The sequence below is a fragment of the Hyperolius riggenbachi genome, chromosome 8 (assembly GCF_040937935.1).
Source record: "Hyperolius riggenbachi isolate aHypRig1 chromosome 8, aHypRig1.pri, whole genome shotgun sequence".
Classification (NCBI taxonomy): domain Eukaryota; kingdom Metazoa; phylum Chordata; class Amphibia; order Anura; family Hyperoliidae; genus Hyperolius; species Hyperolius riggenbachi.
The window spans coordinates 89,672,797-89,692,583 of record NC_090653.1 but is presented as its reverse complement, the minus strand read 5'-3'; the positions used below and the strand labels follow the sequence as shown (position 1 = coordinate 89,692,583).

Here is a 19,787-nt window from a genome sequence, read left to right as displayed (position 1 = left end):
TACAAAGGTGCAGACACAGCATGTCAAGTGGCACGATGCGATTCCTTCTTGTTGCAAGCTCAACAATTTCAAAAGGTTGCCTCGGTTCCCAATTTATATGAAGAGTTCTTGCCTGAAATTTGGAAAGTATGTCTGTCATTTCCTCTGAAAAGATATGATTCACACCGCAAATGGAACACTGCAATTGGTTTTCTTGCAACCTGAACTCTTTTCAAGGAAGGGTCCGTTGAAATTTCAACAAATGAGTCTTGTCAGAAGAGGGAATAACCCCACCTCTTTCACCAAAGGTCAGAACATACAGGGAAGACCTGTAAGTTATTGCCAAAACCTATCTCCTGAGTTCGGTCTCCTTACATTGTCACTTTACCTGTACACTAACCTTTTAAGATTTAGCAAAACAAATTGCCTCCAAAGCTTCTGATCCTGATGAAGTGAACTAGAAGAGAAGATGAGCTAACCCATATGACTGTAGGTGTGCCAAAGGGGATGGAATTTGTCAGTTTGTAAAACGTGTGTTAGAAAGCTTGTAGAAAAAAGTCGGCCTTGTTCCTTTTCTGCGAGATTTTCCAAAAGTCCATGTGAGGTTGCTGTTGAGAAGGCCCTTTGAAGAGCCTAGTAAATGAAAAGACCCAAGAGCTTGTTTTGGCAGGCCTGACCAATGTGCCATGATGGACAAAGTGAAAAAGCTCTGTCAGAAGTGGGATTTGAACCCACGCCTCCATTCGGAGACCAGAAGGCCCATGAGAAGGGAAGAGAAGCCTCTTGAGTCTGGCGCCTTAGACCACTCGGCCATCCTGACAAGCGGTGTACTATGTACCCATGCAGCTGGCAAAATGACTATACTTAACAGAGAAGAGACAACCACAAACTTAGCCTAGAAGACTTCATGAACACTGCAAGGCATGTTTTTTTCTCTGAAAACACTCATCAAACTGCCATTTTGGATCACTGCAATACCTTAGACAGCAATGTCATGTGCCTGCTCTAACAAATGAAATCCTTTGTGCTCCTTGAGCGTCTTTTCCTATGCGGTGGCTGTTTCCAGTGGAAAATGGTTTCTTCATAAAGAGGCATGAGACCGCGTGGCCTAATGGATAAGGCGTCTGACTTTGGATCAGAAGATTGAGGGTTCGAGTCCCTTCGTGGTTGTTGAGCTCTGTTCTTGTCACTTCTGTAGAGTATTTGCTCCTCTTGTTGTAAATGTCCTCGGAGACTTTGCAAAAGCCTGTGCTTCCTCACTCATGCTTATCATTCAATCCCTGCCCTTGACTGTTTACAGCTACAAAGGTTGCTGCTTTTGCTGAGCTTTCACCACAATGTCAATGACGCTAACTCTTTTCTTACAACTTGTGCAAGTCCCAGCAAAGTTTTTACATCAACCTCAAATAAACACTGCTAGTCCACACTGGGATTCTAACCTTTGCCTTACTTTGAACCCAATACCCTGATGGACCTGGGAAGAGACTCTAAGTAAACTATATGGCCCAGGGTTCAAACATTCATGGTGGCATCTCCCTTTCTGCTAAGCATTTTGTTTACTAACATGAGAAAATTAATTTCCTATATGATTTAGGAAATCCTTGTCTGCAATTCTGCTGTAAGCCAGACTTTTACAAAGGTGCAGACACAGCATGTCAAGTGGCACGATGCGATTCCTTCTTGTTGCAAGCTCAACAATTTCAAAAGGTTGCCTCGGTTCCCAATTTATATGAAGAGTTCTTGCCTGAAATTTGGAAAGTATGTCTGTCATTTCCTCTGAAAAGATATGATTCACACCGCAAATGGAACACTGCAATTGGTTTTCTTGCAACCTGAACTCTTTTCAAGGAAGGGTCCGTTGAAATTTCAACAAATGAGTCTTGTCAGAAGAGGGAATAACCCCACCTCTTTCACCAAAGGTCAGAACATACAGGGAAGACCTGTAAGTTATTGCCAAAACCTATCTCCTGAGTTCGGTCTCCTTACATATTTGTCACTTTACCTGTACACTAACCTTTTAAGATTTAGCAAAACAAATTGCCTCCAAAGCTTCTGATCCTGATGAAGTGAACTAGAAGAGAAGATGAGCTAACCCATATGACTGTAGGTGTGCCAAAGGGGATGGAATTTGTCAGTTTGTAAAACGTGTGTTAGAAAGCTTGTAGAAAAAAGTCGGCCTTGTTCCTTTTCTGCGAGATTTTCCAAAAGTCCATGTGAGGTTGCTGTTGAGAAGGCCCTTTGAAGAGCCTAGTAAATGAAAAGACCCAAGAGCTTGTTTTGGCAGGCCTGACCAATGTGCCATGATGGACAAAGTGAAAAAGCTCTGTCAGAAGTGGGATTTGAACCCACACCTCCATTCGGAGACCAGAAGGCCCATGAGAAGGGAAGAGAAGCCTCTTGAGTCTGGCGCCTTAGACCACTCAGCCATCCTGACAAGCGGTGCACTATGTACCCATGCAGCTGGCACAATGACTATACTTAACAGAGAAGAGACAACCACAAACTTAGCCTAGAAGACTTCATGAACACTGCAAGTCATGTTTTTTTCTCTGAAAACACTCATCAAACTGCCATTTTGGATCACTGCAATACCTTAGACAGCAATGTCATGTGCCTGCTCTAACAAATGAAATCCTTTGTGCTCCTTGAGCGTCTTTTCCTATGCGGTGGCTGTTTCCAGTGGAAAATGGTTTCTTCATAAAGAGGCATGAGACCGCGTGGCCTAATGGATAAGGCGTCTGACTTCGGATGAGAAGATTGAGGGTTCGAGTCCCTTTGTGGTCGTTGAGCTCTGTTCTTGTCACTTCTGTAGAGTATTTGCTCCTCTTGTTGTAAATGTCCTCGGAGACTTTGCAAAAGCCTGTGCTTCCTCACTCATGCTTATCATTCAATCCCTGCCCTTGACTGTTTACAGCTACAAAGGTGGCTGCTTTTGCTGAGCTTTCACCACAATGTCAATGACGCTAACTCTTTTCTTACAACTTGTGCAAGTCCCAGCAAAGTTTTTACATCAACCTCAAATAAACACTGCTAGTCCACACTGGGATTCTAACCTTTGCCTTACTTTGAACCCAATACCCTGATGGACCTTGCAAGAGACTCTAAGTAAACTATATGACCCAGGGTTCAAACATTCATGGTGGCATCTCCCTTTCTGCTAAGCATTTTGTTTACTAACATGAGAAAATTAATTTCCTATATGATTTAGGAAATCCTTGTCTGCAATTCTGCTGTAAGCCAGACTTTTACAAAGGTGCAGACACAGCATGTCAAGTGGCACGATGCGATTCCTTCTTGTTGCAAGCTCAACAATTTCAAAAGGTTGCCTCGGTTCCCAATTTATATGAAGAGTTCTTGCCTGAAATTTGGAAAGTATGTCTGTCATTTCCTCTGAAAAGATATGATTCACACCGCAAATGGAACACTGCAATTGGTTTTCTTGCAACCTGAACTCTTTTCAAGGAAGGGTCCGTTGAAATTTCAACAAATGAGTCTTGTCAGAAGAGGGAATAACCCCACCTCTTTCACCAAAGGTCAGAACATACAGGGAAGACCTGTAAGTTATTGCCAAAACCTATCTCCTGAGTTCGGTCTCCTTACATTGTCACTTTACCTGTACACTAACCTTTTAAGATTTAGCAAAACAAATTGCCTCCAAAGCTTCTGATCCTGATGAAGTGAACTAGAAGAGAAGATGAGCTAACCCATATGACTGTAGGTGTGCCAAAGGGGATGGAATTTGTCAGTTTGTAAAACGTGTGTTAGAAAGCTTGTAGAAAAAAGTCGGCCTTGTTCCTTTCCTGCGAGATTTTCCAAAAGTCCATGTGAGGTTGCTGTTGAGAAGGCCCTTTGAAGAGCCTAGTAAATGAAAAGACCCAAGAGCTTGTTTTGGCAGGCCTGACCAATGTGCCATGATGGACAAAGTGAAAAAGCTCTGTCAGAAGTGGGATTTGAACCCACGCCTCCATTCGGAGACCAGAAGGCCCATGAGAAGGGAAGAGAAGCCTCTTAAGTCTGGCGCCTTAGACCACTCGGCCATCCTGACAAGCGGTGTACTATGTACCCATGCAGCTGGCAAAATGACTATACTTAACAGAGAAGAGACAACCACAAACTTAGCCTAGAAGACTTCATGAACACTGCAAGGCATGTTTTTTTCTCTGAAAACACTCATCAAACTGCCATTTTGGATCACTGCAATACCTTAGACAGCAATGTCATGTGCCTGCTCTAACAAATGAAATCCTTTGTGCTCCTTGAGCGTCTTTTCCTATGCGGTGGCTGTTTCCAGTGGAAAATGGTTTCTTCATAAAGAGGTATGAGACCGCGTGGCCTAATGGATAAGGCGTCTGACTTTGGATCAGAAGATTGAGGGTTCGAGTCCCTTCGTGGTTGTTGAGCTCTGTTCTTGTCACTTCTGTAGAGTATTTGCTCCTCTTGTTGTAAATGTCCTCGGAGACTTTGCAAAAGCCTGTGCTTCCTCACTCATGCTTATCATTCAATCCCTGCCCTTGACTGTTTACAGCTACAAAGGTGGCTGCTTTTGCTGAGCTTTCACCACAATGTCAATGACGCTAACTCTTTTCTTACAACTTGTGCAAGTCCCAGCAAAGTTTTTACATCAACCTCAAATAAACACTGCTAGTCCACACTGGGATTCTAACCTTTGCCTTACTTTGAACCCAATACCCTGATGGACCTTGCAAGAGACTCTAAGTAAACTATATGACCCAGGGTTCAAACATTCATGGTGGCATCTCCCTTTCTGCTAAGCATTTTGTTTACTAACATGAGAAAATTAATTTCCTATATGATTTAGGAAATCCTTGTCTGCAATTCTGCTGTAAGCCAGACTTTTACAAAGGTGCAGACACAGCATGTCAAGTGGCACGATGCGATTCCTTCTTGTTGCAAGCTCAACAATTTCAAAAGGTTGCCTCGGTTCCCAATTTATATGAAGAGTTCTTGCCTGAAATTTGGAAAGTATGTCTGTCATTTCCTCTGAAAAGATATGATTCACACCGCAAATGGAACACTGCAATTGGTTTTCTTGCAACCTGAACTCTTTTCAAGGAAGGGTCCGTTGAAATTTCAACAAATGAGTCTTGTCAGAAGAGGGAATAACCCCACCTCTTTCACCAAAGGTCAGAACATACAGGGAAGACCTGTAAGTTATTGCCAAAACCTATCTCCTGAGTTCGGTCTCCTTACATTGTCACTTTACCTGTACACTAACCTTTTAAGATTTAGCAAAACAAATTGCCTCCAAAGCTTCTGATCCTGATGAAGTGAACTAGAAGAGAAGATGAGCTAACCCATATGACTGTAGGTGTGCCAAAGGGGATGGAATTTGTCAGTTTGTAAAACGTGTGTTAGAAAGCTTGTAGAAAAAAGTCGGCCTTGTTCCTTTTCTGCGAGATTTTCCAAAAGTCCATGTGAGGTTGCTGTTGAGAAGGCCCTTTGAAGAGCCTAGTAAATTAAAAGACCCAAGAGCTTGTTTTGGCAGGCCTGACCAATGTGCCATGATGGACAAAGTGAAAAAGCTCTGTCAGAAGTGGGATTTGAACCCACACCTCCATTCGGAGACCAGAAGGCCCATGAGAAGGGAAGAGAAGCCTCTTGAGTCTGGCGCCTTAGACCACTCGGCCATCCTGACAAGCGGTGTACTATGTACCCATGCAGCTGGCAAAATGACTATACTTAACAGAGAAGAGACAACCACAAACTTAGCCTAGAAGACTTCATGAACACTGCAAGGCATGTTTTTTTCTCTGAAAACACTCATCAAACTGCCATTTTGGATCACTGCAATACCTTAGACAGCAATGTCATGTGCCTGCTCTAACAAATGAAATCCTTTGTGCTCCTTGAGCGTCTTTTCCTATGCGGTGGCTGTTTCCAGTGGAAAATGGTTTCTTCATAAAGAGGCATGAGACCGCGTGGCCTAATGGATAAGGCGTCTGACTTTGGATCAGAAGATTGAGGGTTCGAGTCCCTTCGTGGTCGTTGAGCTCTGTTCTTGTCACTTCTGTAGAGTATTTGCTCCTCTTGTTGTAAATGTCCTCGGAGACTTTGCAAAAGCCTGTGCTTCCTCACTCATGCTTATCATTCAATCCCTGCCCTTGACTGTTTACAGCTACAAAGGTGGCTGCTTTTGCTGAGCTTTCACCACAATGTCAATGACGCTAACTCTTTTCTTACAACTTGTGCAAGTCCCAGCAAAGTTTTTACATCAACCTCAAATAAACACTGCTAGTCCACACTGGGATTCTAACCTTTGCCTTACTTTGAACCCAATACCCTGATGGACCTGGGAAGAGACTCTAAGTAAACTATATGACCCAGGGTTCAAACATTCATGGTGGCATCTCCCTTTCTGCTAAGCATTTTGTTTACTAACATGAGAAAATTAATTTCCTATATGATTTAGGAAATCCTTGTCTGCAATTCTGCTGTAAGCCAGACTTTTACAAAGGTGCAGACACAGCATGTCAAGTGGCACGATGCGATTCCTTCTTGTTGCAAGCTCAACAATTTCAAAAGGTTGCCTCGGTTCCCAATTTATATGAAGAGTTCTTGCCTGAAATTTGGAAAGTATGTCTGTCATTTCCTCTGAAAAGATATGATTCACACCGCAAATGGAACACTGCAATTGGTTTTCTTGCAACCTGAACTCTTTTCAAGGAAGGGTCCGTTGAAATTTCAACAAATGAGTCTTGTCAGAAGAGGGAATAACCCCACCTCTTTCACCAAAGGTCAGAACATACAGGGAAGACCTGTAAGTTATTGCCAAAACCTATCTCCTGAGTTCGGTCTCCTTACATTGTCACTTTACCTGTACACTAACCTTTTAAGATTTAGCAAAACAAATTGCCTCCAAAGCTTCTGATCCTGATGAAGTGAACTAGAAGAGAAGATGAGCTAACCCATATGACTGTAGGTGTGCCAAAGGGGATGGAATTTGTCAGTTTGTAAAACGTGTGTTAGAAAGCTTGTAGAAAAAAGTCGGCCTTGTTCCTTTTCTGCGAGATTTTCCAAAAGTCCATGTGAGGTTGCTGTTGAGAAGGCCCTTTGAAGAGCCTAGTAAATGAAAAGACCCAAGAGCTTGTTTTGGCAGGCCTGACCAATGTGCCATGATGGACAAAGTGAAAAAGCTCTGTCAGAAGTGGGATTTGAACCCACGCCTCCATTCGGAGACCAGAAGGCCCATGAGAAGGGAAGAGAAGCCTCTTGAGTCTGGCGCCTTAGACCACTCGGCCATCCTGACAAGCGGTGTACTATGTACCCATGCAGCTGGCAAAATGACTATACTTAACAGAGAAGAGACAACCACAAACTTAGCCTAGAAGACTTCATGAACACTGCAAGGCATGTTTTTTCCTCTGAAAACACTCATCAAACTGCCATTTTGGATCACTGCAATACCTTAGACAGGAATGTCATGTGCCTGCTCTAACAAATGAAATCCTTTGTGCTCCTTGAGCGTCTTTTCCTATGCGGTGGCTGTTTCCAGTGGAAAATGGTTTCTTCATAAAGAGGCATGAGACCGCGTGGCCTAATGGATAAGGCGTCTGACTTTGGATCAGAAGATTGAGGGTTCGAGTCCCTTCGTGGTTGTTGAGCTCTGTTCTTGTCACTTCTGTAGAGTATTTGCTCCTCTTGTTGTAAATGTCCTCGGAGACTTTGCAAAAGCCTGTGCTTCCTCACTCATGCTTATCATTCAATCCCTGCCCTTGACTGTTTACAGCTACAAAGGTGGCTGCTTTTGCTGAGCTTTCACCACAATGTCAATGACGCTAACTCTTTTCTTACAACTTGTGCAAGTCCCAGCAAAGTTTTTACATCAACCTCAAATAAACACTGCTAGTCCACACTGGGATTCTAACCTTTGCCTTACTTTGAACCCAATACCCTGATGGACCTGGGAAGAGACTCTAAGTAAACTATATGGCCCAGGGTTCAAACATTCATGGTGGCATCTCCCTTTCTGCTAAGCATTTTGTTTACTAACATGAGAAAATTAATTTCCTATATGATTTAGGAAATCCTTGTCTGCAATTCTGCTGTAAGCCAGACTTTTACAAAGGTGCAGACACAGCATGTCAAGTGGCACGATGCGATTCCTTCTTGTTGCAAGCTCAACAATTTCAAAAGGTTGCCTCGGTTCCCAATTTATATGAAGAGTTCTTGCCTGAAATTTGGAAAGTATGTCTGTCATTTCCTCTGAAAAGATATGATTCACACCGCAAATGGAACACTGCAATTGGTTTTCTTGCAACCTGAACTCTTTTCAAGGAAGGGTCCGTTGAAATTTCAACAAATGAGTCTTGTCAGAAGAGGGAATAACCCCACCTCTTTCACCAAAGGTCAGAACATACAGGGAAGACCTGTAAGTTATTGCCAAAACCTATCTCCTGAGTTCGGTCTCCTTACATATTTGTCACTTTACCTGTACACTAACCTTTTAAGATTTAGCAAAACAAATTGCCTCCAAAGCTTCTGATCCTGATGAAGTGAACTAGAAGAGAAGATGAGCTAACCCATATGACTGTAGGTGTGCCAAAGGGGATGGAATTTGTCAGTTTGTAAAACGTGTGTTAGAAAGCTTGTAGAAAAAAGTCGGCCTTGTTCCTTTTCTGCGAGATTTTCCAAAAGTCCATGTGAGGTTGCTGTTGAGAAGGCCCTTTGAAGAGCCTAGTAAATGAAAAGACCCAAGAGCTTGTTTTGGCAGGCCTGACCAATGTGCCATGATGGACAAAGTGAAAAAGCTCTGTCAGAAGTGGGATTTGAACCCACACCTCCATTCGGAGACCAGAAGGCCCATGAGAAGGGAAGAGAAGCCTCTTGAGTCTGGCGCCTTAGACCACTCAGCCATCCTGACAAGCGGTGCACTATGTACCCATGCAGCTGGCACAATGACTATACTTAACAGAGAAGAGACAACCACAAACTTAGCCTAGAAGACTTCATGAACACTGCAAGTCATGTTTTTTTCTCTGAAAACACTCATCAAACTGCCATTTTGGATCACTGCAATACCTTAGACAGCAATGTCATGTGCCTGCTCTAACAAATGAAATCCTTTGTGCTCCTTGAGCGTCTTTTCCTATGCGGTGGCTGTTTCCAGTGGAAAATGGTTTCTTCATAAAGAGGCATGAGACCGCGTGGCCTAATGGATAAGGCGTCTGACTTCGGATCAGAAGATTGAGGGTTCGAGTCCCTTTGTGGTCGTTGAGCTCTGTTCTTGTCACTTCTGTAGAGTATTTGCTCCTCTTGTTGTAAATGTCCTCGGAGACTTTGCAAAAGCCTGTGCTTCCTCACTCATGCTTATCATTCAATCCCTGCCCTTGACTGTTTACAGCTACAAAGGTGGCTGCTTTTGCTGAGCTTTCACCACAATGTCAATGACGCTAACTCTTTTCTTACAACTTGTGCAAGTCCCAGCAAAGTTTTTACATCAACCTCAAATAAACACTGCTAGTCCACACTGGGATTCTAACCTTTGCCTTACTTTGAACCCAATACCCTGATGGACCTTGCAAGAGACTCTAAGTAAACTATATGACCCAGGGTTCAAACATTCATGGTGGCATCTCCCTTTCTGCTAAGCATTTTGTTTACTAACATGAGAAAATTAATTTCCTATATGATTTAGGAAATCCTTGTCTGCAATTCTGCTGTAAGCCAGACTTTTACAAAGGTGCAGACACAGCATGTCAAGTGGCACGATGCGATTCCTTCTTGTTGCAAGCTCAACAATTTCAAAAGGTTGCCTCAGTTCCCAATTTATATGAAGAGTTCTTGCCTGAAATTTGGAAAGTATGTCTGTCATTTCCTCTGAAAAGATATGATCCACACCGCAAATGGAACACTGCAATTGGTTTTCTTGCAACCTGAACTCTTTTCAAGGAAGGGTCCGTTGAAATTTCAACAAATGAGTCTTGTCAGAAGAGGGAATAACACCACCTCTTTCACCAAAGGTCAGAACATACAGGGAAGACCTGTAAGTTATTGCCAAAACCTATCTCCTGAGTTCGGTCTCCTTACATATTTGTCACTTTACCTGTACACTAACCTTTTAAGATTTAGCAAAACAAATTGCCTCCAAAGCTTCTGATCCTGATGAAGTGAACTAGAAGAGAAGATGAGCTAACCCATATGACTGTAGGTGTGCCAAAGGGGATGGAATTTGTCAGTTTGTAAAACGTGTGTTAGAAAGCTTGTAGAAAAAAGTCGGCCTTGTTCCTTTTCTGCGAGATTTTCCAAAAGTCCATGTGAGGTTGCTGTTGAGAAGGCCCTTTGAAGAGCCTAGTAAATGAAAAGACCCAAGAGCTTGTTTTGGCAGGCCTGACCAATGTGCCATGATGGACAAAGTGAAAAAGCTCTGTCAGAAGTGGGATTTGAACCCACGCCTCCATTCGGAGACCAGAAGGCCCATGAGAAGGGAAGAGAAGCCTCTTGAGTCTGGCGCCTTAGACCACTCGGCCATCCTGACAAGCGGTGCACTATGTACCCATGCAGCTGGCACAATGACTATACTTAACAGAGAAGAGACAACCACAAACTTAGCCTAGAAGACTTCATGAACACTGCAAGGCATGTTTTTTTCTCTGAAAACACTCATCAAACTGCCATTTTGGATCACTGCAATACCTTAGACAGCAATGTCATGTGCCTGCTCTAACAAATGAAATCCTTTGTGCTCCTTGAGCGTCTTTTCCTATGCGGTGGCTGTTTCCAGTGGAAAATGGTTTCTTCATAAAGAGGCATGAGACCGCGTGGCCTAATGGATAAGGCGTCTGACTTCGGATCAGAAGATTGAGGGTTCGAGTCCCTTCGTGGTCGTTGAGTTCTGTTCTTGTCACTTCTGTAGAGTATTTGCTCCTCTTGTTGTAAATGTCCTCGGAGACTTTGCAAAAGCCTGTGCTTCCTCACTCATGCTTATCATTCAATCCCTGCCCTTGACTGTTTACAGCTACAAAGGTGGCTGCTTTTGCTGAGCTTTCACCACAATGTCAATGACGCTAACTCTTTTCTTACAACTTGTGCAAGTCCCAGCAAAGTTTTTACATCAACCTCAAATAAACACTGCTAGTCCACACTGGGATTCTAACCTTTGCCTTACTTTGAACCCAATACCCTGATAGACCTGGGAAGAGACTCTAAGTAAACTATATGACCCAGGGTTCAAACATTCATGGTGGCATCTCCCTTTCTGCTAAGCATTTTGTTTACTAACATGAGAAAATTAATTTCCTATATGATTTAGGAAATCCTTGTCTGCAATTCTGCTGTAAGCCAGACTTTTACAAAGGTGCAGACACAGCATGTCAAGTGGCACGATGCGATTCCTTCTTGTTGCAAGCTCAACAATTTCAAAAGGTTGCCTCGGTTCCCAATTTATATGAAGAGTTCTTGCCTGAAATTTGGAAAGTATGTCTGTCATTTCCTCTGAAAAGATATGATCCACACCGCAAATGGAACACTGCAATTGGTTTTCTTGCAACCTGAACTCTTTTCAAGGAAGGGTCCGTTGAAATTTCAACAAATGAGTCTTGTCAGAAGAGGGAATAACACCACCTCTTTCACCAAAGGTCAGAACATACAGGGAAGACCTGTAAGTTATTGCCAAAACCTATCTCCTGAGTTCGGTCTCCTTACATATTTGTCACTTTACCTGTACACTAACCTTTTAAGATTTAGCAAAACAAATTGCCTCCAAAGCTTCTGATCCTGATGAAGTGAACTAGAAGAGAAGATGAGCTAACCCATATGACTGTAGGTGTGCCAAAGGGGATGGAATTTGTCAGTTTGTAAAACGTGTGTTAGAAAGCTTGTAGAAAAAAGTCGGCCTTGTTCCTTTTCTGCGAGATTTTCCAAAAGTCCATGTGAGGTTGCTGTTGAGAAGGCCCTTTGAAGAGCCTAGTAAATGAAAAGACCCAAGAGCTTGTTTTGGCAGGCCTGACCAATGTGCCATGATGGACAAAGTGAAAAAGCTCTGTCAGAAGTGGGATTTGAACCCACGCCTCCATTTGGAGCCCAGAAGGCCCATGAGAAGGGAAGAGAAGCCTCTTGAGTCTGGCGCCTTAGACCACTCGGCCATCCTGACAAGCGGTGCACTATGTACCCATGCAGCTGGCACAATGACTATACTTAACAGAGAAGAGACAACCACAAACTTAGCCTAGAAGACTTCATGAACACTGCAAGGCATGTTTTTTTCTCTGAAAACACTCATCAAACTGCCATTTTGGATCACTGCAATACCTTAGACAGCAATGTCATGTGCCTGCTCTAACAAATGAAATCCTTTGTGCTCCTTGAGCGTCTTTTCCTATGCGGTGGCTGTTTCCAGTGGAAAATGGTTTCTTCATAAAGAGGCATGAGACCGCGTGGCCTAATGGATAAGGCGTCTGACTTCGGATCAGAAGATTGAGGGTTCGAGTCCCTTCGTGGTCGTTGAGTTCTGTTCTTGTCACTTCTGTAGAGTATTTGCTCCTCTTGTTGTAAATGTCCTCGGAGACTTTGCAAAAGCCTGTGCTTCCTCACTCATGCTTATCATTCAATCCCTGCCCTTGACTGTTTACAGCTACAAAGGTGGCTGCTTTTGCTGAGCTTTCACCACAATGTCAATGACGCTAACTCTTTTCTTACAACTTGTGCAAGTCCCAGCAAAGTTTTTACATCAACCTCAAATAAACACTGCTAGTCCACACTGGGATTCTAACCTTTGCCTTACTTTGAACCCAATACCCTGATGGACCTTGGAAGAGACTCTAAGTAAACTATATGACCCAGGGTTCAAACATTCATGGTGGCATCTCCCTTTCTGCTAAGCATTTTGTTTACTAACATGAGAAAATTAATTTCCTATATGATTTAGGAAATCCTTGTCTGCAATTCTGCTGTAAGCCAGACTTTTACAAAGGTGCAGACACAGCATGTCAAGTGGCACGATGCGATTCCTTCTTGTTGCAAGCTCAACAATTTCAAAAGGTTGCCTCGGTTCCCAATTTATATGAAGAGTTCTTGCCTGAAATTTGGAAAGTATGTCTGTCATTTCCTCTGAAAAGATATGATCCACACCGCAAATGGAACACTGCAATTGGTTTTCTTGCAACCTGAACTCTTTTCAAGGAAGGGTCCGTTGAAATTTCAACAAATGAGTCTTGTCAGAAGAGGGAATAACCCCACCTCTTTCACCAAAGGTCAGAACATACAGGGAAGACCTGTAAGTTATTGACAAAACCTATCTCCTGAGTTCGGTCTCCTTACATATTTGTCACTTTACCTGTACACTAACCTTTTAAGATTTAGCAAAACAAATTGCCTCCAAAGCTTCTGATCCTGATGAAGTGAACTAGAAGAGAAGATGAGCTAACCCATATGACTGTAGCTGTGCCAAAGGGGATGGAATTTGTCAGTTTGTAAAACGTGTGTTAGAAAGCTTGTAGAAAAAAGTCGGCCTTGTTCCTTTTCTGCGAGATTTTCCAAAAGTCCATGTGAGGTTGCTGTTGAGAAGGCCCTTTGAAGAGCCTAGTAAATGAAAAGACCCAAGAGCTTGTTTTGGCAGGCCTGACCAATGTGCCATGATGGACAAAGTGAAAAAGCTCTGTCAGAAGTGGGATTTGAACCCACGCCTCCATTCGGAGACCAGAAGGCCCATGAGAAGGGAAGAGAAGCCTCTTGAGTCTGGCGCCTTAGACCACTCGGCCATCCTGACAAGCAGTGTACTATGTACCCATGCAGCTGGCACAATGACTATACTTAACAGAGAAGAGACAACCACAAACTTAGCCTAGAAGACTTCATGAACACTGCAAGGCATGTTTTTTTCTCTGAAAACACTCATCAAACTGCCATTTTGGATCACTGCAATACCTTAGACAGCAATGTCATGTGCCTGCTCTAACAAATGAAATCCTTTGTGCTCCTTGAGCGTCTTTTCCTATGCGGTGGCTGTTTCCAGTGGAAAATGGTTTCTTCATAAAGAGGCATGAGACCGCGTGACCTAATGGATAAGGCGTCTGACTTCGGATCAGAAGATTGAGGGTTCGAGTCCCTTCGTGGTCGTTGAGTTCTGTTCTTGTCACTTCTGTAGAGTATTTGCTCCTCTTGTTGTAAATGTCCTCGGAGACTTTGCAAAAGCCTGTGCTTCCTCACTCATGCTTATCATTCAATCCCTGCCCTTGACTGTTTACAGCTACAAAGGTGGCTGCTTTTGCTGAGCTTTCACCACAATGTCAATGACGCTAACTCTTTTCTTACAACTTGTGCAAGTCCCAGCAAAGTTTTTACATCAACCTCAAATAAACACTGCTAGTCCACACTGGGATTCTAACCTTTGCCTTACTTTGAACCCAATACCCTGATGGACCTTGGAAGAGACTCTAAGTAAACTATATGACCCAGGGTTCAAACATTCATGGTGGCATCTCCCTTTCTGCTAAGCATTTTGTTTACTAACATGAGAAAATTAATTTCCTATATGATTTAGGAAATCCTTGTCTGCAATTCTGCTGTAAGCCAGACTTTTACAAAGGTGCAGACACAGCATGTCAAGTGGCACGATGCGATTCCTTCTTGTTGCAAGCTCAACAATTTCAAAAGGTTTCCTCGGTTCCCAATTTATATGAAGAGTTCTTGCCTGAAATTTGGAAAGTATGTCTGTCATTTCCTCTGAAAAGATATGATCCACACCGCAAATGGAACACTGCAATTGGTTTTCTTGCAACCTGAACTCTTTTCAAGGAAGGGTCCGTTGAAATTTCAACAAATGAGTCTTGTCAGAAGAGGGAATAACCCCACCTCTTTCACCAAAGGTCAGAACATACAGGGAAGACCTGTAAGTTATTGCCAAAACCTATCTCCTGAGTTCGGTCTCCTTACATATTTGTCACTTTACCTGTACACTAACCTTTTAAGATTTAGCAAAACAAATTGCCTCCAAAGCTTCTGATCCTGATGAAGTGAACTAGAAGAGAAGATGAGCTAACCCATATGACTGTAGGTGTGCCAAAGGGGATGGAATTTGTCAGTTTGTAAAACGTGTGTTAGAAAGCTTGTAGAAAAAAGTCGGCCTTGTTCATTTTCTGCGAGATTTTCAAAAAGTCCATGTGAGGTTGCTGTTGAGAAGGCCCTTTGAAGAGCCTAGTAAATGAAAAGACCCAAGAGCTTGTTTTGGCAGGCCTGACCAATGTGCCATGATGGACAAAGTGAAAAAGCTCTGTCAGAAGTGGGATTTGAACCCACGCCTCCATTCGGAGACCAGAAGGCCCATGAGAAGGGAAGAGAAGCCTCTTGAGTCTGGCGCCTTAGACCACTCGGCCATCCTGACAAGCGGTGTACTACGTACCCATGCAGCTGGCACAATGACTATACTTAACAGAGAAGAGACAACCACAAACTTAGCCTAGAAGACTTCATGAACACTGCAAGGCATGTTTTTTTCTCTGAAAACACTCATCAAACTGCCATTTTGGATCACTGCAATACCTTAGACAGCAATGTCATGTGCCTGCTCTAACAAATGAAATCCTTTGTACTCCTTGAGTGTCTTTTCCTATGCGGTGGCTGTTTCCAGTGGAAAATGGTTTCTTCATGAAGAGGCATGAGACCGCGTGGCCTAATGGATAAGGCGTCTGACTTCGGATCAGAAGATTGAGGGTTCGAGTCCCTTTGTCGTCGTTGAGCTCTGTTCTTGTCACTTCTGTAGAGTATTTGCTCCTCTTGTTGTAAATGTCCTCGGAGACTTTGCAAAAGCCTGTGCTTCCTCACTCATGCTTATCATTCAATCCCTGCCCTTGACTGTTTACAGCTACAAAGGTGGCTGCTTTTGCTGAGCTTTCACCACAATGTCAATGACGCTAACTCTTTTCTTACAACTTGTGCAAGTCCCAGCAAAGTTTTTACATCAACCTCAAATAAACACTGCTAGTCCACACTGGGATTCTAACCTTTGCCTTACTTTGAACCCAATACCCTGATAGACCTGGGAAGAGACTCTAAGTAAACTATATGACCCAGGGTTCAAACATTCATGGTGGCATCTCCCTTTCTGCTAAGCATTTTGTTTACTAACATGAGAAAATTAATTTCCTATATGATTTAGGAAATCCTTGTCTGCAATTCTGCTGTAAGCCAGACTTTTACAAAGGTGCAGACACAGCATGTCAAGTGGCACGATGCGATTCCTTCTTGTTGCAAGCTCAACAATTTCAAAAGGTTGCCTCGGTTCCCAATTTATATGAAGAGTTCTTGCCTGAAATTTGGAAAGTATGTCTGTCATTTCCTCTGAAAAGATATGATCCACACCGCAAATGGAACACTGCAATTGGTTTTCTTGCAACCTGAACTCTTTTCAAGGAAGGGTCTGTTGAAATTTCAACAAATGAGTCTTGTCAGAAGAGGGAATAACCCCACCTCTTTCACCAAAGGTCAGAACATACAGGGAAGACCTGTAAGTTATTGCCAAAACCTATCTCCTGAGTTCGGTCTCCTTACATATTTGTCACTTTACCTGTACACTAACCTTTTAAGATTTAGCAAAACAAATTGCCTCCAAAGCTTCTGATCTTGATGAAGTGAACTAGAAGAGAAGATGAGCTAACCCATATGACTGTAGGTGTGCAAAAGGAGATGGAATTTGTCAGTTTGTAAAACGTGTGTTAGAAAGCTTGTAGAAAAAAGTCGGCCTTGTTCCTTTTCTGCGAGATTTTCCAAAAGTCCATGTGAGGTTGCTGTTGAGAAGGCCCTTTGAAGAGCCTAGTAAATGAAAAGACCCAAGAGCTTGTTTTGGCAGGCCTGACCAATGTGCCATGATGGACAAAGTGAAAAAGCTCTGTCAGAAGTGGGATTTGAACCCACGCCTCCATTCGGAGACCAGAAGGCCCATGAGAAGGGAAGAGAAGCCTCTTGAGTTTGGCGCCTTAGACCACTCGGCCATCCTGACAAGCGGCGCACTATGTACCCATGCAGCTGGCACAATGACTATACTTAACAGAGAAGAGACAACCACAAACTTAGCCTAGAAGACTTCATGAACACTGCAAGGCATGTTTTTTTCTCTGAAAACACTCATCAAACTGCCATTTTGGATCACTGCAATACCTTAGACAGCAATGTCATGTGCCTGCTCTAACAAATGAAATCCTTTGTGCTCCTTGAGCGTCTTTTCCTATGCGGTGGCTGTTTCCAGTGGAAAATGGTTTCTTCATAAAGAGGCATGAGACCGCGTGGCCTAATGGATAAGGTGTCTGACTTCGGATCAGAAGATTGAGGGTTCGAGTCCCTTTGTGGTCGTTGAGCTCTGTTCTTGTCACTTTTGTAGAGTATTTGCTCCTCCTGTTGTAAATGTCCTCGGAGACTTTGCAAAAGCCTGTGCTTCCTCACTCATGCTTATCATTCAATCCCTGCCCTTGACTGTTTACAGCTACAAAGGTGGCTGCTTTTGCTGAGCTTTCACCACAATGTCAATGACGCTAACTCTTTTCTTACAACTTGTGCAAGTCCCAGCAAAGTTTTTACATCAACCTCAAATAAACACTGCTAGTCCACACTGGGATTCTAACCTTTGCCTTACTTTGAACCCAATACCCTGATGGACCTGGGAAGAGACTCTAAGTAAACTATATGACCCAGGGTTCAAACATTCATGGTGGCATCTCCCTTTCTGCTAAGCATTTTGTTTACTAACATGAGAAAATTAATTTCCTATATGATTTAGGAAATCCTTGTCTGCAATTCTGCTGTAAGCCAGACTTTTACAAAGGTGCAGACACAGCATGTCAAGTGGCACGATGCGATTCCTTCTTGTTGCAAGCTCAACAATTTCAAAAGGTTGCCTCGGTTCCCAATTTATATGAAGAGTTCTTGCCTGAAATTTGGAAAGTATGTCTGTCATTTCCTCTGAAAAGATATGATCCACACCGCAAATGGAACACTGCAATTGGTTTTCTTGCAACCTGAACTCTTTTCAAGGAAGGGTCTGTTGAAATTTCAACAAATGAGTCTTGTCAGAAGAGGGAATAACCCCACCTCTTTCACCAAAGGTCAGAACATACAGGGAAGACCTGTAAGTTATTGCCAAAACCTATCTCCTGAGTTCGGTCTCCTTACATATTTGTCACTTTACCTGTACACTAACCTTTTAAGATTTAGCAAAACAAATTGCCTCCAAAGCTTCTGATCTTGATGAAGTGAACTAGAAGAGAAGATGAGCTAACCCATATGACTGTAGGTGTGCAAAAGGAGATGGAATTTGTCAGTTTGTAAAACGTGTGTTAGAAAGTATGTAGAAAAAAGTCGGCCTTGTTCCTTTTCTGCGAGATTTTCCAAAAGTCCATGTGAGGTTGCTGTTGAGAAGGCCCTTTGAAGAGCCTAGTAAATGAAAAGACCCAAGAGCTTGTTTTGGCAGGCCTGACCAATGTGCCATGATGGACAAAGTGAAAAAGCTCTGTCAGAAGTGGGATTTGAACCCACGCCTCCATTCGGAGACCAGAAGGCCCATGAGAAGGGAAGAGAAGCCTCTTGAGTTTGGCGCCTTAGACCACTCGGCCATCCTGACAAGCGGCGCACTATGTACCCATGCAGCTGGCACAATGACTATACTTAACAGAGAAGAGACAACCACAAACTTAGCCTAGAAGACTTCATGAACACTGCAAGGCATGTTTTTTTCTCTGAAAACACTCATCAAACTGCCATTTTGGATCACTGCAATACCTTAGACAGCAATGTCATGTGCCTGCTCTAACAAATGAAATCCTTTGTGCTCCTTGAGCGTCTTTTCCTATGCGGTGGCTGTTTCCAGTGGAAAATGGTTTCTTCATAAAGAGGCATGAGACCGCGTGGCCTAATGGATAAGGTGTCTGACTTCGGATCAGAAGATTGAGGGTTCGAGTCCCTTTGTGGTCGTTGAGCTCTGTTCTTGTCACTTTTGTAGAGTATTTGCTCCTCCTGTTGTAAATGTCCTCGGAGACTTTGCAAAAGCCTGTGCTTCCTCACTCATGCTTATCATTCAATCCCTGCCCTTGACTGTTTACAGCTACAAAGGTGGCTGCTTTTGCTGAGCTTTCACCACAATGTCAATGACGCTAACTCTTTTCTTACAACTTGTGCAAGTCCCAGCAAAGTTTTTACATCAACCTCAAATAAACACTGCTAGTCCACACTGGGATTCTAACCTTTGCCTTACTTGGAACCCAATACCCTGATGGACCTGGGAAGAGACTCTAAGTAAACTATATGGCCCAGGGTTCAAACATTCATGGTGGCATCTCCCTTTCTGCTAAGCATTTTGTTTACTAACATGAGAAAATTAATTTCCTATATGATTTAGGAAATCCTTGTCTGCAATTCTGCTGTAAGCCAGACTTTTACAAAGGTGCAGACACAGCATGTCAAGTGGCACGATGCGATTCCTTCTTGTTGCAAGCTCAACAATTTCAAAAGGTTGCCTCGGTTCCCAATTTATATGAAGAGTTCTTGCCTGAAATTTGGAAAGTATGTCTGTCATTTCCTCTGAAAAGATATGATTCACACCGCAAATGGAACACTGCAATTGGTTTTCTTGCAACCTGAACTCTTTTCAAGGAAGGGTCCGTTGAAATTTCAACAAATGAGTCTTGTCAGAAGAGGGAATAACCCCACCTCTTTCACCAAAGGTCAGAACATACAGGGAAGACCTGTAAGTTATTGCCAAAACCTATCTCCTGAGTTCGGTCTCCTTACATATTTGTCACTTTACCTGTACACTAACCTTTTAAGATTTAGCAAAACAAATTGCCTCCAAAGCTTCTGATCCTGAT

The 19,787-nt window shown here is 43.0% G+C and overlaps 24 non-coding genes across 24 annotated transcripts; 12 read left to right on the top strand and 12 right to left on the bottom strand.

Moving 5' to 3' along the window:
* Nucleotides 1–689: 689 nt before the first annotated feature.
* TRNAL-CAA (transfer RNA leucine (anticodon CAA)) lies at nt 690–799 on the bottom strand. The gene is made up of 2 exons: nt 762–799; nt 690–735 (listed from the first exon to the last, which is right to left on the bottom strand). It is a non-coding gene; the product is annotated as a tRNA-Leu (tRNA).
* A 277-nt stretch (nt 800–1,076) lies between these two features.
* TRNAQ-UUG (transfer RNA glutamine (anticodon UUG)) lies at nt 1,077–1,149 on the top strand. Its single transcript has one exon. It is a non-coding gene; the product is annotated as a tRNA-Gln (tRNA).
* A 1,154-nt stretch (nt 1,150–2,303) lies between these two features.
* Nucleotides 2,304–2,413, bottom strand: TRNAL-CAA (transfer RNA leucine (anticodon CAA)). Its single transcript has 2 exons — nt 2,376–2,413; nt 2,304–2,349 (listed from the first exon to the last, which is right to left on the bottom strand). It is a non-coding gene; the product is annotated as a tRNA-Leu (tRNA).
* Nucleotides 2,414–2,690: 277 nt separating this feature from the next.
* On the top strand, nt 2,691–2,763 carry TRNAR-UCG (transfer RNA arginine (anticodon UCG)). Its single transcript has one exon. It is a non-coding gene; the product is annotated as a tRNA-Arg (tRNA).
* A 1,151-nt stretch (nt 2,764–3,914) lies between these two features.
* Nucleotides 3,915–4,024, bottom strand: TRNAL-UAA (transfer RNA leucine (anticodon UAA)). The gene is made up of 2 exons: nt 3,987–4,024; nt 3,915–3,960 (listed from the first exon to the last, which is right to left on the bottom strand). It is a non-coding gene; the product is annotated as a tRNA-Leu (tRNA).
* Nucleotides 4,025–4,301: 277 nt separating this feature from the next.
* TRNAQ-UUG (transfer RNA glutamine (anticodon UUG)) lies at nt 4,302–4,374 on the top strand. The gene has a single exon. It is a non-coding gene; the product is annotated as a tRNA-Gln (tRNA).
* Nucleotides 4,375–5,525: 1,151 nt separating this feature from the next.
* On the bottom strand, nt 5,526–5,635 carry TRNAL-CAA (transfer RNA leucine (anticodon CAA)). Its single transcript has 2 exons — nt 5,598–5,635; nt 5,526–5,571 (listed from the first exon to the last, which is right to left on the bottom strand). It is a non-coding gene; the product is annotated as a tRNA-Leu (tRNA).
* A 277-nt stretch (nt 5,636–5,912) lies between these two features.
* TRNAQ-UUG (transfer RNA glutamine (anticodon UUG)) lies at nt 5,913–5,985 on the top strand. Its single transcript has one exon. It is a non-coding gene; the product is annotated as a tRNA-Gln (tRNA).
* A 1,151-nt stretch (nt 5,986–7,136) lies between these two features.
* TRNAL-CAA (transfer RNA leucine (anticodon CAA)) lies at nt 7,137–7,246 on the bottom strand. The gene is made up of 2 exons: nt 7,209–7,246; nt 7,137–7,182 (listed from the first exon to the last, which is right to left on the bottom strand). It is a non-coding gene; the product is annotated as a tRNA-Leu (tRNA).
* Nucleotides 7,247–7,523: 277 nt separating this feature from the next.
* Nucleotides 7,524–7,596, top strand: TRNAQ-UUG (transfer RNA glutamine (anticodon UUG)). The gene has a single exon. It is a non-coding gene; the product is annotated as a tRNA-Gln (tRNA).
* Nucleotides 7,597–8,750: 1,154 nt separating this feature from the next.
* Nucleotides 8,751–8,860, bottom strand: TRNAL-CAA (transfer RNA leucine (anticodon CAA)). The gene is made up of 2 exons: nt 8,823–8,860; nt 8,751–8,796 (listed from the first exon to the last, which is right to left on the bottom strand). It is a non-coding gene; the product is annotated as a tRNA-Leu (tRNA).
* Nucleotides 8,861–9,137: 277 nt separating this feature from the next.
* TRNAR-UCG (transfer RNA arginine (anticodon UCG)) lies at nt 9,138–9,210 on the top strand. Its single transcript has one exon. It is a non-coding gene; the product is annotated as a tRNA-Arg (tRNA).
* Nucleotides 9,211–10,364: 1,154 nt separating this feature from the next.
* On the bottom strand, nt 10,365–10,474 carry TRNAL-CAA (transfer RNA leucine (anticodon CAA)). Its single transcript has 2 exons — nt 10,437–10,474; nt 10,365–10,410 (listed from the first exon to the last, which is right to left on the bottom strand). It is a non-coding gene; the product is annotated as a tRNA-Leu (tRNA).
* Nucleotides 10,475–10,751: 277 nt separating this feature from the next.
* On the top strand, nt 10,752–10,824 carry TRNAR-UCG (transfer RNA arginine (anticodon UCG)). The gene has a single exon. It is a non-coding gene; the product is annotated as a tRNA-Arg (tRNA).
* Nucleotides 10,825–11,978: 1,154 nt separating this feature from the next.
* TRNAL-CAA (transfer RNA leucine (anticodon CAA)) lies at nt 11,979–12,088 on the bottom strand. The gene is made up of 2 exons: nt 12,051–12,088; nt 11,979–12,024 (listed from the first exon to the last, which is right to left on the bottom strand). It is a non-coding gene; the product is annotated as a tRNA-Leu (tRNA).
* Nucleotides 12,089–12,365: 277 nt separating this feature from the next.
* TRNAR-UCG (transfer RNA arginine (anticodon UCG)) lies at nt 12,366–12,438 on the top strand. The gene has a single exon. It is a non-coding gene; the product is annotated as a tRNA-Arg (tRNA).
* A 1,154-nt stretch (nt 12,439–13,592) lies between these two features.
* Nucleotides 13,593–13,702, bottom strand: TRNAL-CAA (transfer RNA leucine (anticodon CAA)). Its single transcript has 2 exons — nt 13,665–13,702; nt 13,593–13,638 (listed from the first exon to the last, which is right to left on the bottom strand). It is a non-coding gene; the product is annotated as a tRNA-Leu (tRNA).
* A 277-nt stretch (nt 13,703–13,979) lies between these two features.
* On the top strand, nt 13,980–14,052 carry TRNAR-UCG (transfer RNA arginine (anticodon UCG)). Its single transcript has one exon. It is a non-coding gene; the product is annotated as a tRNA-Arg (tRNA).
* A 1,154-nt stretch (nt 14,053–15,206) lies between these two features.
* TRNAL-CAA (transfer RNA leucine (anticodon CAA)) lies at nt 15,207–15,316 on the bottom strand. The gene is made up of 2 exons: nt 15,279–15,316; nt 15,207–15,252 (listed from the first exon to the last, which is right to left on the bottom strand). It is a non-coding gene; the product is annotated as a tRNA-Leu (tRNA).
* A 277-nt stretch (nt 15,317–15,593) lies between these two features.
* Nucleotides 15,594–15,666, top strand: TRNAR-UCG (transfer RNA arginine (anticodon UCG)). The gene has a single exon. It is a non-coding gene; the product is annotated as a tRNA-Arg (tRNA).
* Nucleotides 15,667–16,820: 1,154 nt separating this feature from the next.
* On the bottom strand, nt 16,821–16,930 carry TRNAL-CAA (transfer RNA leucine (anticodon CAA)). Its single transcript has 2 exons — nt 16,893–16,930; nt 16,821–16,866 (listed from the first exon to the last, which is right to left on the bottom strand). It is a non-coding gene; the product is annotated as a tRNA-Leu (tRNA).
* Nucleotides 16,931–17,207: 277 nt separating this feature from the next.
* On the top strand, nt 17,208–17,280 carry TRNAR-UCG (transfer RNA arginine (anticodon UCG)). The gene has a single exon. It is a non-coding gene; the product is annotated as a tRNA-Arg (tRNA).
* Nucleotides 17,281–18,434: 1,154 nt separating this feature from the next.
* Nucleotides 18,435–18,544, bottom strand: TRNAL-CAA (transfer RNA leucine (anticodon CAA)). Its single transcript has 2 exons — nt 18,507–18,544; nt 18,435–18,480 (listed from the first exon to the last, which is right to left on the bottom strand). It is a non-coding gene; the product is annotated as a tRNA-Leu (tRNA).
* Nucleotides 18,545–18,821: 277 nt separating this feature from the next.
* Nucleotides 18,822–18,894, top strand: TRNAR-UCG (transfer RNA arginine (anticodon UCG)). Its single transcript has one exon. It is a non-coding gene; the product is annotated as a tRNA-Arg (tRNA).
* The last annotated feature ends 893 nt before the right edge of the window (nt 18,895–19,787 follow it).